The following is a 15,578-nucleotide window of genomic DNA, read 5'->3' on the forward strand; positions in this document are numbered from 1 at the left end:
GAAGTTTTCTACCACTCAACCGGACTTACACAATGAGTAGTCGGCTCTGAGATATACCCTATCATTTCTTTTTAAATCTTAGGAAATTAGGATATTTTTAGATAGGATGAATTAAGGATTTTTAGTTAGATTCCTATTATAAGGGAGTCTACCTTTTATTTTTTGATGTAGTATTTTTAAAATATTTTGCTTAATTTTATTTGGGCAGCTCTCTTAAATGATAGAGACTGTTCATTTTAAGTTAATAATGATAACTCTTCTTTCGGAATAAGTGAGCCTGGAAGAGGGTTTGATAGAGATAAAATTTAGCTATTTTTTTTAATAGGTGATGGCGGTCGTTTACGGCGAACCAGATAAAGGTTTTTTTTTGGAACCGCTTTCGGAATGAGGAGGCGCTGTTCTTTTTTGCTTTTTAGTACCCAGTCGCCTGAATGATGTCGGCTGCGGATTTTTTTTTTAAGAATATTGTGGTTGTCTCTTGAATGAGGGGGCATTCACTGAGTTGTTATTGCCTTTGGAATGAGGAGGCATTTAGAGTTTTAATTTTTTAATTGTCTCTTGAATGAGGGGGCATATAGATAAACATTTTTGATTGTCTCTTAAATGAGGGGGCATTTCTGATTGAATTTTTTAACCCAGCTATCTGAGTGATGAATAGCTGCGGATTTTTTCTATTATTTAAGAAATTTTAAGTAGGAACAGCTGAATTAAAGCTGAAAGAGTAATTTCATTTTTAACCTGTAGAAGATCGAGTGAGTCTTCTACTAGGTCCCATTTTTAAACAGTCGTCTAGTCGAGTAAGCTGGCGACAAATATAATACTAGGTTTGCTTCGGTCGGGGATCGAATGAGTCCTCTTCCGGAATGGATATTGGCCGCTCGGCTAAATGAACTGACGGCCTAAAAGATAGTAGGTCGAAGAATATAATTTGATAAGAACAAGAATATTAATATTGTAAAAAAATTGTACAAAAATTGTAAAGAATTTAAGGGAACTCATTAAAGAATTAAAACCAAGATAATTATTTTTTTTATGTTTAATTTTCGCAAATACAAAGATTTATTCACAAGTTATTGAATAGTCTCTATATTTTTCCTGTTACTTGTGTAGCTCTATTCAAGGAAACCGTTAGGATTTTTTTTTAAATTCTTTTTTCCCCGGATTAGACCGGGAAGGAGCGAAATTTTCACTTGAAAGTATATATGTAATATATTATCAACTATATATATATTATAGAGAACTAATTATATGTGTGTTTTATAGTTAAGCGACACAATATTGACCTATGCTTCGTTGTGTTATGAGCAGATAGTCTATGTCCACGTCTCCGAACCATTTATCATCATAGGCTGAATACATTCTCATGCATTGAAAATTACATGCTTTAGACACTTACTCACATTAGAATTTGACTTTTCAGCATTAAGTTGTTATAGTATATATATGCATATATACCTTCTGGCCCATAAGTCAATTGGCATTAGCAGTTGTTAGACTCCGACTTGACTACCGTAGCAGCTATTTGAGTAGAGTAATAGTTCCTAGTTCCTATAATTCAGTTGACACTGTCAGTGATGAGACTCTCGTGTGTATGGTGAAGTTGTTTTTGTTAGCTGAGAAGCAATGAATAGACAACTATCTACAGAGCAGCGTGTTTTTTTATATTCCAAGTGTGGTGGAAACAATACCATAAACACAGCGATGTTTAACTGTTTGTGGATCAAAATATAACATTCGCAGAATACCTATCATAATAATGATGATTACTCCGATGGACTTTTTCGTCTGGGGTATACTAAAAAATATACAAAAGTTGTGGTTTAATGTTGGAAAGATGTGAACTCTGCATCAAACAATGAAAGCTACTTTCAGCATTTTGTAGGTCTATCTTGTATACTTGAGTATTATATATCTCTCTCTCTATCTCTTTCTAATTGGAACCTTAACTTATATCACTTCTGGTTTGTATTTCACCACTTGTATCACCTGTTCACTACATTAAAAATGATTTTTTTTTATCTTAGCCTATATAGGAAGGAGCGAGAGAGCGAGAGAGAGAGAGAGAGAGAGAGAGAGAGAGAGAGAGAGAGAGAGAGAGAGAGAGAGAGAGAGAGAGAGAGAGAGTGTACAAAATATAATAATGTAGTTCCAAGTTTATTGATAATACAGAAACGAGCCCTAGCCCATATTTGATTAAAGCATTTACATTTATAAAATGATAATAAAATGAAAATGATTTCTTAAAACTAAAAGAGTAAAATAGGTTTCCACATTGTGTCGCTTAACTATAAAACACATATATAATTAGTTCTCTATAATATATATATAGTTGATAATATATTACATATGTACTTTCAAGTGAAAATTTCGCTCCTTCCCGGTCTAATCTGGGGAAAAAAGAATTTAAAAAAAAATCCTAACGGTTTCCTTGAATAGAGCTACACAAATAACAGGAAAAATATAGAGACTATTCAATAACTTGTGAATAAATCTTTGTATTTGCGAAAATTAAACATAAAAAAAAAAATAATTATCTTGGTTTTAATTCTTTAATGAGTTCCCTTAAATTCTTTACAATTTTTGTACAATTTTTATACAATATTAATATTCTTGTTCATATCAAATTATATTCTTCGACCTACTATCTTTTAGGCCGTCAGTTCATTTAGCCGAGCGGCCAATATCCATTCCGGAAGAGGACTCATTCGATCCCCGACCGAAGCAAACCTAGTATTATATTTGTCGCCAGCTTACTCGACTAGACGACTGTTAAAAAATGGGACCTAGTAGAAGACTCACTCGATCTTTTACAGGTTAAAAAAGAAATTACTCTTTCAGCTTTAATTCAGCTGTTCCTACTTAAAATTTCTTAAATAATAGAAAAAATCCGCAGCTATTCATCACTCAGATAGCTGGGTTAAAAAAATCAGAAATGTCCCCTCATTTAAGAGACAATCAAAAATGTTTATCTAAATGCCCCCTCATTCAAGAGACAATTAAAAAATTAAAACTCTAAATGCCTCCTCATTCCAAAGGCAATAACAACTCAGTGAATGCCCCCTCATTCAAGAGACAATCACAATATTCTAAAAAAAAATCCGCAGCCGACATCATTCAGGCGACTGGGTACTAAAAAGCAAAAAAAAGAACAGCGCCTCCTCATTCCGAAAGCGGTTCCAAAAAAAAAAACCTTTATCTGGTTCGCCGTATAACGACCGCCATCACCTATTAAAAAAAAATAGCTAAATTTTATCTCTATCAAACCCTCTTCCAGGCTCACTTATCCCGAAAAAAGAGTTATCATTATTAACTTAAAATGAACAGTCTCTATCATTTAAGAGAGCTGCCCAAATAAAATTAAGCAAAATATTTTAAAAATACTACATCAAAAAATAAAAGGTAGACTCCCTTATAATAGGAATCTAACTAAAAATCCTTAATTCATCCTATCTAAAAATATCTTAATTTCCTAAGATTTAAAAAGAAATGATAGGGTATATCTCAGAGCCGACTACTCATTGTGTAAGTCCGGTTGAGTGGTAGAAAACTTCATCCCTGCGTCCCTTCACTATTGGAGGCGCAGAGGGGTAAGGATCTCTGGGAGATGTGAAGAAGTTAGTGGTTGAGAAGAGAGTGCCTCCCCCACACAACATGGACCGTATTTATACGATCAGCCTCCCAGCTCACCAAGCATCCATATGTTTATAAAAAAAAATCTTTTCCCACGGCTACTTCTTCTAAGGAGAACAGTAACTAAAGTGCAAAATACTGTATGTGAAAAATCTTAAAAAACAATTAAAAAAAATTCATGACAATTAATATAATCAATATACTATAATTATTTATGTAAATTATACAAAAATTAATGTGTAGATTTTTAAATCAACACATAATAACCTTTCCTAAAAGAAAAAAGAAAAAACTTAAAAAAAAGAAAAAAAGACTGTTTTACCCTCTGAATTTCCAAAAAAGTCCTTTATGCAAAAGTTTTCATTTGTTCCTGTGTTATTAAAAAAGTCACAGTTTATAAATATTCTTATAACACTATATACACTCTGTCACTCACAAAACACTTCACTTTGAAAAGTTCACTCACTCTCCACTGAGTTTTGACTCTATTAGTTCTTCCCAGTCAATATCTCTCCCGGGGGTTGGGGGTGTCCCGATGCTCTCAGTATAGATGGATAAATAGTCATCCTCTTCTTCTATAGGAAGCTCTTGCTCCATCTTTTGCCTTTTTCCTTCTGGTTCATCCTTTTTTTCTTCTTCCCTTTCCTCTTTTCTCTTTTCTTCTTGTCCCCTTAATTTTTCAATTTGCTGAACTAGACTAAGGGGAAGGTCCCAGTCTTTTGTTTCTGCACTCGTCGATTCTGGACCTCTGGGCTGGTTTTCTTCCCTCCTCTTTCTTTTGTTTCTATTCTTTGCTCTGTCCACCTGGAACAAGAGCTCGACATCCAGACTCGGGAAGGCTTTCGGTCTGGCCGATACATATACGTTTCGGTGATTCATTGGTAGTTTAAAGGACATGTTGACAAACTAAGCGAACCAACAACAACAAAAAGAAAAAACTGCGGTCTTCTCAACTCCAGAAATTAGTACTGAATGAGGAATTTTAGAATTCTCGTTCTTATAATCACATGGATCTGCCCAGTTCCCATAGAAAGATATTCAATAAATCCATCTTAATACTTTGTGAACTGTTTCCACTAAAAATATACGAGAGAAGCCTGTGAGTAGTCTCCAATTTCATTTTCACATTTCACTTGTCGAAGGGTAAGAACCCACCCCTTCGTCTCTTATTTCCATGACCTCTGGTTCTGTCTTCAGAGAAGGTTTCCCTCTAAAATTTATTACGGTTCAAAGTTCTTTTTCTCTGGTCAGAAGTCTCACATTTGTTCCCTCAATTCTTCGGCTATTTCTCTGTTTCCCTAATTATGATTAACTCTCTTCTATTCAGAAAATAGGGGTCACAGAGGATTTTGGGAAGGAAAGAAAAAAAAGTAAGAAAGTCTGTTTCAAAAAAAATTACCTTAAAGTACTCTAACTTGTACATTTATACTCTTACTTGTATCGAAAATTGTACGACATTCTAGGCAAACGTTTTGGAGTAGCAATTTCTTTTTCTGTTTCCTTATTTACAAAGTCTGGTTTGTCATAATACTTTTTAAGCTGATCACAGTTAACCTTCAACACTGTTTTTCGAACTAAGTCTTCAATTTCATAACTATTAGGAGCGATTTTGTTCTTAATAACATAAGGCCCCGTCCACTTTGCTAATAAACCTGCTGTCTCCCTCTTTGCGGCGCACGACACTCTTATAGCTTTTAACCAAACTTTATCTCCGACATTATACGGATTCTCTTTCCTTTTAACATTATATTTTCTTTCTTGTTCTTTGTGAGTCCTTTCTTGTACTTTTAACGCTAATTCTCTGGCTTCAGATATTCGTTTAGCCGTGTCTCTCACATAATTCAATACATTATTTTCGTTCTCCTTTACACGCATCTCATTAGATACTAATTCAAAAGGATCCCTCATTTCTCTACCAAAATGTAAAAAACTCGGCGAGAATGAGGTGCTAGAACAAACCTGATTGTTTATAGCGAATTCAATTTCTTTAATATTATTAGGCCACTGCGGATGTGATTTACAGTACATAGCTAAAAGCTGTTTAACTTTCTTGCAATATACTTCGCTTTTATTACCACAGGGTCTATATCTAACAGTGTGCACCTCTTTAGCTTTCAATAGCTTCAGGGTATCAGACCAAAGCTTATTTTTAAATATTGAATGATTATCAGAAACCAGAACTTCATAAAATTCGCTTTGACAAAATACTGTCATTATGCAGTCGCACACAGCTCTGGCGGAAATCTTTCTTAATGGAAATATTCTAGTAAACCTTGAGAACGCATCCGTTGCTATAAAAGCATACATAAAACCTCCTGTCCCCTTGACTATTTGACCCAGTATATCTACATATAGCGCATGACCAGGTTTGGTTACTAGAGTACTGCTCATAAACCCCGTATTCTTACTTGTAGACGATTTAAACTTCGCACATGTCTCACAAGCTAAACAATAGCGTGTTATGTCTTGACTCATTCCTATCCAACTAAACTTCGTCTGAGTTTTCAAAATGGTTCCTTTTATTCCAGGGTGTCCGGAATAAACAGAACTATGCAAAGCTTTCAATACAAGATCCCTTAATTTACTAGGAACCCATATAACAAATCTAGCATCATTGGTTACCTTATCCGTAACTATTCTCTTTAGTAGGCCATCGACATCAATAATTGATATTTCAGCTAATCGTTTAATCCGGCTATACTGCTTTCCCTCTAAAACTATTTCTTTCCCACTAAAAAGCTTTATTATTTTTCCCAGTTCGTCATCTTCTCTCTGAGCTTTCTTAAATTCTTCAATGTTAACAATTTTATCCACGGTTTTTTCTTCTCCGTGTGAATCTTCATCTTTTTCAAGGAAAGGTAATTCTTCAAATCCTCTTTTTATTTCCTCCGAACCAAAGTTATGTAAAATACATCTCGGTATACTACTAATACCTTTCTTCTTTTTTCTTTCTTCTTTCAAACTGCCGCTATTATAAAAAGCAGTTATATTGACTTCTTCTCTAGGTAACTCCTGAAAATCAATCAATTTTCCATCACTCATTTCGAGTTTCAAGAACCCGTTGTCTCCGACGTCCTCTAAGGGATAATATTCATTCATTAAATCATTTCCCTCATATTCCTCCGGGATTGTGTAATCATCCTGTATGCGACTCAAATAGTCTACATACAGGGCCTTTCCCTTTAAATGTCTCAAAACAACAGGGTATTTACTAATTCTATTTATCCATCTGCAAACAACAGCAGGTACTTTGGTAGCTTTCAAAAGAGGTAATAAAGAAATGTGATCAGTATATACGAATACTGTGGGTGCATTCAGCAAATATTTCTCAAATCTCTCTATAGAGATTAATATCCCAAGAAGTTCCTTCATTGTAGTATTGTATTTCCGCTGAGAATCTGTCAGTTTCTTAGATCCATACGCGATTACTCTGAGCTTCTTTCCATCTATCTTTTGAGAAATCACAAACCCCGTCGCTATATCCGATGTATCCACGAATAGGTAAAATTCCTTATTTAAATCTGGCAAAAGCAACTTCGGATCGCTTTCAAGGATTTGTTGCAGTTTCTTAATAGCATCTTCACATTCAGTTGTCCATTTGAACTTTTCATTTCTACGCAAAAGTTGGGAAAGAGGAGCAGTAATTTTCGCCATGTTCGGTATAGCTGATCTGAAATAATTATAAAACCCCAGGACTCTTTGTAGGTCTTTGATACCCCTAGGTCTCTTTATCTGTCTGGCCATCCTAACCTTTTCTCGATCACACGATACACTCCCGTTTTCTATATGAAAACCAAGAAAATCGAAAGATTTCACAAATAACTGTACTTTGTTAAAATTGAGCGCTATATTCGCTTTTCTCAATTTCTCAAATACTATTCGCAAATCTTCTAAGTGCTGTTCTTCACTCTCACTTGCGACCACTACATCATCATAGTACACAATTGCGGTCTTAAAATAACATTCTGCAAGTACTATTTGCATCATTCTATTCAACGTATAAGGTAATGTACATAATCCGTAACACCCACGGGCATATTGATATATCCCTTGACATGTAAGCATGCCTGTGTATTTTTGAGAATCTTCTGCTATAGGTATATGTCCATAAGCATTACAAATATCAAAAATTGAGTATATCTTCTTCCCCCCAAGGTGAGCTATAGCTTCCTGTATGTCAGGTAATTGACTCTTTTCAGTTTTCGTAACCCTATTAATATTTCTCGCATCTAATATAATTTTGAAAGATCCCGATTTCTTTTTGTGTAATAATGGGCTACTGAGATATTTAGTAGGCTTTTTAACTATGATTCCTTGAGACTCCATCTCATCTAGTAACTGGCACATAATTCTTCTTTTTTCTTCTGACAAGGGTCTTAATTTAGCTGTAATTGGCTTATCTTCCTTTAGCTCTATATGATGTTCTATAACATTAGTTACCTTAGGTTCTTCTGAGAAAACTTCTCTATTTTCTATGAGCATTTCAATAACTCTCTGTCTAAATTCTCCACCTATGTCTAATTTATCTACTATCGGTTGTAAATTTCCCTCTATTTTTCTATCAAAATCTAAAATTAAATTCTCTGGGAAATCACTATCAAATAAACAAATCGGCTGTTCTATGTCCTCGCAATACCATCCTCCTCTAGAAAGATTTATTACAATCCCCACCTTCGAAATGAAATCTCTTCCTGCCAGAATTTCTCGCAAAAGTTTTTCGAGAATGATAAATTTGTGTTTAACAGTGAAATCATAAAATTTTACTGTCGCTGTAATTTCTCCACACGCAACAGTGGTCCCATAGGCTACTCTTAGGGTCAAGGAATTTTCTTTTACTTGCCCCCCATTTTGTACCCATTTATCTGCGAGTTCTTTAGAACAAACCGAAACAGAAGCCCCAGTATCCAGTAACATTTTAGACTTTACGCCAAAGACAGTACAGTTGATAACAGGTGCTCTAGTCTTGCTAAAGACACTTTTTTTCTCCTTTCCCCGGCTACCCTCGCCGGCATCAAAAATCCGTTTTTTGGGATCACGGAATTAATGTTTCCTATTTCTCTATGTTGGGATAAGTGTCTTACTCTGTATCCCCTAAAATGTTTTCTCTCTCTCAAATTTTCTGTCATTTTTTCCTCTTGGAAATTCCTATCCGCTACGCTAATTCTATCTTCTTTTCTCTGGACTCGATCCACACTTTTTCTATCAACCGGCCGTATCATTCCGGTGAACTTCAGTGGCTTTGTTGATTTCTCAAAAGGAAATTTTCGCTTTTCGTCTTCAAATGTCCACGAATTCTGCGAAATTAATAAAATCAATTTCATTTCACTTATTAAATCTCTACCGCCGATCAAGTCATGAGCGAGGTCTCTTAAAACATGCAATTTTACACGTGCTTTCCTTCCTTTCATGTAAATGTTAACATACATGACACCTACAGTTTCTGTTTCTCCCTCCGCCAACTGTAATTTTATTTTTTCTTTCTTCATCTTTGCACCTTTCGTTATAAGTTTCTCCGCTAGGGATAAATTTATTAATGAAATTTCACTTCCGCTGTCAGCATATAATTCAATACTTTCCCCCCAAATCTTACAGAGAATAAGCGGTTCTTTTACTGGATTATTCACTTTCTGGGCTTTATTTTCAGAAGGATGTGTTTTCGTATGAACCACAGAGCTCTCCTTCTTATTTTCTTTTTTCTTTCTACAAAACTTACTAACATGCCCCCGTTTGTGACAAAAATCACAAGAAAAAGTCTTGTTTTCACAGCGAGAATTCGTCACGGTTTCCTTGCGGTCATTCTGTCCACGCTTAAAATAAGCAGGATCAAGAGCCGAGGGTAATAAATTACTTCCCCGCCCCATTTCTGCTCTTTCTAGCGCTGCAATAGGATTGCATGTCTTGGGTGCCTCTCGTTCGGGTAGATATAATAATTCACTCAAAAGAAGATGCTGGATCTTCAAACTTTCGCTTTCTAGCTGTTTCAGAGTTACAATTTCCTTGTTATATAACAGCTGTCTGAATCTTGGGTGAGAACGCTCCATAATGAAATCGACCTGAGATTTCTCATCCGGGGGATCTTCTAATCTGCTGAACATAAGCGCTACATGTCTCGTGTACGAAGCTAAAGATTCGTCAGCCTTTTGAAAACTATTTTGCAATTGCTGTTTAATCTCTTGTTCGTAATTGAAACTAAAATATTCTTTCAAGAAAGAATTTTTGAATTCCTTGTAACTAGAAAAGGGTTGTTTAAAAGCAAACCAAACTTTCCCGCTTTTCTTCAATGTTCGAGGGACAACTAATTCCAATAGCTGTTCATCGTTTAACTTCTTAGCTTGCTTAAATTCTTCTAATTCGTCTAGATACGCAAATGGATCCTCCCTAGGAATATCTCCTGTAAATTCAGGTAGGTTAAGCCTAATTTCTTCCACCCATTTACTTTGACTAATATTTGACTCCATTTCTTCATTATCTCCAGCAGAATTACTTCCTTCTTCGCGCCTGTTCTCTTCCCTTCTTAATTCCTGTATCTTAGAAATTATTTCTTCTGAGCTAACACCCTCTCTATATTCTAGCCCAAGTGCTTCGCAAATAGTTCTTTTATCTAGTCCCGTTGCCATGCTTAAAAACTTTCCCGAACGTAATTTCATAAATTGATGCTTCCCTTAAAAATTATAAACTTCCTCTCACTTAGTCTCTATACAAAAATAATTTTCACTTTGTCCCTGTTCGGGCGCCAATAATATGTGTCGCTTAACTATAAAACACATATATAATTAGTTCTCTATAATATATATATAGTTGATAATATATTACATATGTACTTTCAAGTGAAAATTTCGCTCCTTCCCGGTCTAATCTGGGGAAAAAAGAATTTAAAAAAAAATCCTAACGGTTTCCTTGAATAGAGCTACACAAATAACAGGAAAAATATAGAGACTATTCAATAACTTGTGAATAAATCTTTGTATTTGCGAAAATTAAACATAAAAAAAAAAATAATTATCTTGGTTTTAATTCTTTAATGAGTTCCCTTAAATTCTTTACAATTTTTGTACAATTTTTATACAATATTAATATTCTTGTTCATATCAAATTATATTCTTCGACCTACTATCTTTTAGGCCGTCAGTTCATTTAGCCGAGCGGCCAATATCCATTCCGGAAGAGGACTCATTCGATCCCCGACCGAAGCAAACCTAGTATTATATTTGTCGCCAGCTTACTCGACTAGACGACTGTTAAAAAATGGGACCTAGTAGAAGACTCACTCGATCTTTTACAGGTTAAAAAAGAAATTACTCTTTCAGCTTTAATTCAGCTGTTCCTACTTAAAATTTCTTAAATAATAGAAAAAATCCGCAGCTATTCATCACTCAGATAGCTGGGTTAAAAAAATCAGAAATGTCCCCTCATTTAAGAGACAATCAAAAATGTTTATCTAAATGCCCCCTCATTCAAGAGACAATTAAAAAATTAAAACTCTAAATGCCTCCTCATTCCAAAGGCAATAACAACTCAGTGAATGCCCCCTCATTCAAGAGACAATCACAATATTCTAAAAAAAAATCCGCAGCCGACATCATTCAGGCGACTGGGTACTAAAAAGCAAAAAAAAGAACAGCGCCTCCTCATTCCGAAAGCGGTTCCAAAAAAAAAAACCTTTATCTGGTTCGCCGTATAACGACCGCCATCACCTATTAAAAAAAAATAGCTAAATTTTATCTCTATCAAACCCTCTTCCAGGCTCACTTATCCCGAAAAAAGAGTTATCATTATTAACTTAAAATGAACAGTCTCTATCATTTAAGAGAGCTGCCCAAATAAAATTAAGCAAAATATTTTAAAAATACTACATCAAAAAATAAAAGGTAGACTCCCTTATAATAGGAATCTAACTAAAAATCCTTAATTCATTCTATCTAAAAATATCTTAATTTCCTAAGATTTAAAAAGAAATGATAGGGTATATCTCAGAGCCGACTACTCATTGTGTAAGTCCGGTTGAGTGGTAGAAAACTTCATCCCTGCGTCCCTTCACTATTGGAGGCGCAGAGGGGTAAGGATCTCTGGGAGATGTGAAGAAGTTAGTGGTTGAGAAGAGAGTGCCTCCCCCACACAACATGGACCGTATTTATACGATCAGCCTCCCAGCTCACCAAGCATCCATATGTTTATAAAAAAAAATCTTTTCCCACGGCTACTTCTTCTAAGGAGAACAGTAACTAAAGTGCAAAATACTGTATGTGAAAAATCTTAAAAAACAATTAAAAAAAATTCATGACAATTAATATAATCAATATACTATAATTATTTATGTAAATTATACAAAAATTAATGTGTAGATTTTTAAATCAACACAACATATAGTAGGATTGTAAGGGGAAAAAAATAAGTATCATTATACATTCTGTTCCATTGAGCAACAAAATTATGGACAATTTCCATATAGAATCTGAGACATTACACGGCATTAATCAAATATGTACATACGCTCAATTACTACAAAACTGTTACAAATAGAAAAATTTTCCTATTTCCATTAGAACATTTACACATCATCTTATTGTTCTATATGACCACATCTTTGTTAATGACTATCATTGTGATTCCACATGTGCTGAGATGCATAGTGTCATGATCAACATTTTTGCATCTCATAATTGAAGTTTCACATAAATATGCTCACATTTAGGTTGCCATAACACAGAAATTAATTAAGCTAAACCAACACAGTATGCGTATTTTGAAACTGCTGAATGTAAAAGTGCTGGTGGTAACCTATAATTTCAATGATGATAATATATACATATGCAACAAAATAATTTGCAGTTGTTGTCAATGGAAAAGGATTGATTATATTTTACGTGAATCTGTGGTGGTCAAACCGTATGTATGTATGTGCGTGTGTTTTCTCAGGGAACTTTCCTAATTTTCCACTTCTTTAAAAGACATTTATCTGCATTTACTGTTTATTTCGATTCATTTCTGTTCATCTTATTCCTGTCTCGCCTACAGCTCCTGTTGACAATTTATATAATTATTTCACTTTAGATATAGGCGAAACAGAAATGTGCGAAATTTGTAGCTTTGCATTTAAAGGAATTCGATTCTTGGGATAAGGATCAGGATTATATTTTAGCATCTCTTTCAGCAGCGAAATGATATGAGATGTGAACCTACAGTTTAATGTGGAATACGTAACACATGAGCTGCCATCGGGAATCAAACTCAGGTTTCTGCGTCAAAGACCTCAGTAAATCGGGGGCTTTACTAATGGGCATTCGTAATAAAACTAAGAGTTCATTCACTGAAAACGATTCACTGGATTAATGAAAATGGATCCAAATATAGTATTTGTTACACTATAGAAAGTATCAGAAAGTTTTCTTTTATGTTGGATTTTTGTTAGTGTACACAGAAAATAGTTCGATTGATAAATTCATTGGCTGAAATAGAGATATTTCGGTCTGGTACTTATTGCTTTTATACCACTCACTCGTTACTGCAATTGTAACTTTATATCAATATTGCACCATTTTATTTACCGCAAAGTAACCCATATCGATGTTTCAAAAATTTGTTTGATGCACATTGAGTTCTGCATCTGATTTCTATGCTACACATATTGGCGCGTTCATTACACAACACAATCAAATCCACTTTTGTTATTTTGTACATATTTAAGGCTCCCAGACGTCCCTGTTTAGCCTGGACAGTCCCGGATTTATACAATCTCCTCCTTCCCCTCTAAAAAAAAAACTGCTCAAAATTCCAAAAGTTTTTCTCCAAAATTTAAGTTATGTAATTCGTACAATAAAGGAAAAAAAACTCCCGCTTTCATTAGTTAAGTAATAGGAATAATCACTGTTACTCTGTCATTCATTTTTGGTGAATGCTGACCTATTATTTAATTAATTCTGACATTTCAAAAAGAAAGCATGTGCATGACTTTTACACTACAAAATTTTTGTAAGGCGATACGGTTTTTAGTGTAAATTTTTAGAGGGTGTCCAGCAAGGATGTTATAAAATAGAGGATTTACCCATACGTATCCTATTTAATCAATGAAGCCCCCCTCCCCCCAAAAAAAAACGACCATCGACACGTCTGATTGGCTACTCTCATTTCTGCTATCCTCTGATTGGCTACTTTCGACTTCGCCATAATTGTTGGCTGAAAACATTGCGATCTTATTAGGCGGAGCGGGCAGAGTAGGAGTGGCGAAACTGTGACGTATGGTTTCAAGATTCTGTTGCAAGGGCAGTTCCTGTATTTTATAACGTCCTTGGTGTCCAGTTTCTTTTGTAAAGTCTTAAAATCTGGAAGCCCTATACATATTTCATCTTTAAGATTTAGTATCTGATACTGCTTTCAGAGCTTAGAAGATCATGAACTGATATAGACTAGTGTAAATAACTCTTATAATAATAATAATAATAATAATAATAATAATAATAATAATAATAATAATAATAATAATAATAATAATAATAATAATAATAATAATAATAATAATAATAATAAAGTGCTAACTTTTCCATGTAACGTTCAAACTTTATGCCTTTTTTTCCTACAACTTCAGTAATTGTTGCTCTTTACGCTTCTTTTGTGATTTCCGTGACACACTGACATATGTAATAATTTTACACAACCAATTTAAAAGTGTATTAATATATGCTTAACATAAGCAAGGACGCAAAACACTGAATAAAAAATCTTCAATTCTGTCTATAGGTTCTGATTTTTTTTTTTTTTTTTTTTTTAAGAATCCATTAGTTGTCTCAGTTCTTTCAATTGGAAAGAGTCCATCACAATTGATAAATATATTTTACTCCAGGAGTTAAAATCTATATAAAAAAAATCCCTCTGTATTTAAATTCTTTCGCCTTTTGTTAAAAAAGAGAAAAAATTGCCATACATTTTATCGCAAGCTGTCGTCTCCGAAAATCACTTTATACATACATATATATAGGATATTTTTCACATATAGATACATATACTGTTACAAAAGTGCTTCTCCCTTTAATGTACATGCTTCGATCGATACTATGCAACTTGAGTGTTAACATCTACAGCAACATCTCCCTAATATCTTTTCTAAAATGGTGCTTCCATATTTTTTAAATTGACGTCATGCATTTTTATTGGCTCTTAGAAACGAAAACCAATTTTTGTTGCAAAAGACATGGTGATTGGTTTAATATAGCTACACTATATATATATATTAAAAAATCGAAAACGCCTTTTCTGTATCGGGAGAGAACAAAGCATGAAAAAGCTCTCCGGCTCCTATTTCCTGCAGCAAAGCATTTTGTTCACTCCACTACCAAAAATACGATTTTTTTTTTTTTTTTTTTTTTTTTTTTTGCATTGCGCCAAATGTTTCCCTGCAAGCAGAGAGAATGTGTGTGGTTTACCGAACATAGTAGTGGAATAATTGTTCCAGGAGCAATTAAAGGTAATTTACACCAGCAATTCATTATATGTGTCATCATTTCGGTGTAGAAATGTTCACGTTTAAAAAAAAAAAAAAAAGAGGTTAAGCGAACTGCATACTTAACGAAGAAAATACTTGTAACACGTCCAAAAAATTATCCTACACAAAGCATTTACAAAGTATACGCAAAATATGCCATCTTCGGCTTGATGTTGAAGTAGCTGGAAAATTTAGCACTCCAAACGAAGAAACGAAGCTAAGTCAGATCTGTTTATTTATTACTTTCTTCTGATTTATTTACTCTCTATGTTTAGTTCGAATTTAATATCCTTTTCCGGCACAGAGGCTAGCCTATATATATGAAGCATGTCGCTACAGCCTAACATACAATTCGATCTTACCTTTATGTCCATTGGATATTTAAATATGATATTTCGCTGAAAAGGTAAGAACGCAAATTGTTTCGACATGAGTGTGTTTATGTTCAAATACTAAATAGCATTTGTATTTC

The 15,578-nt window shown here is 34.2% G+C and overlaps 1 protein-coding gene across 4 annotated transcripts in view; it reads right to left on the minus strand.

Moving 5' to 3' along the window:
- Positions 1–15,578, minus strand: part of numb (NUMB endocytic adaptor protein) — a 431,069-nt gene that overhangs the window by 245,295 nt on the left and 170,196 nt on the right. The gene's annotated exons all lie outside the window — the stretch shown is intronic.

This window comes from Thermobia domestica, chromosome 5 (genome assembly GCF_964235325.1).
Source record: "Thermobia domestica chromosome 5, izTheDome1.hap1.1, whole genome shotgun sequence".
Lineage (NCBI taxonomy): Eukaryota > Metazoa > Arthropoda > Insecta > Zygentoma > Lepismatidae > Thermobia > Thermobia domestica.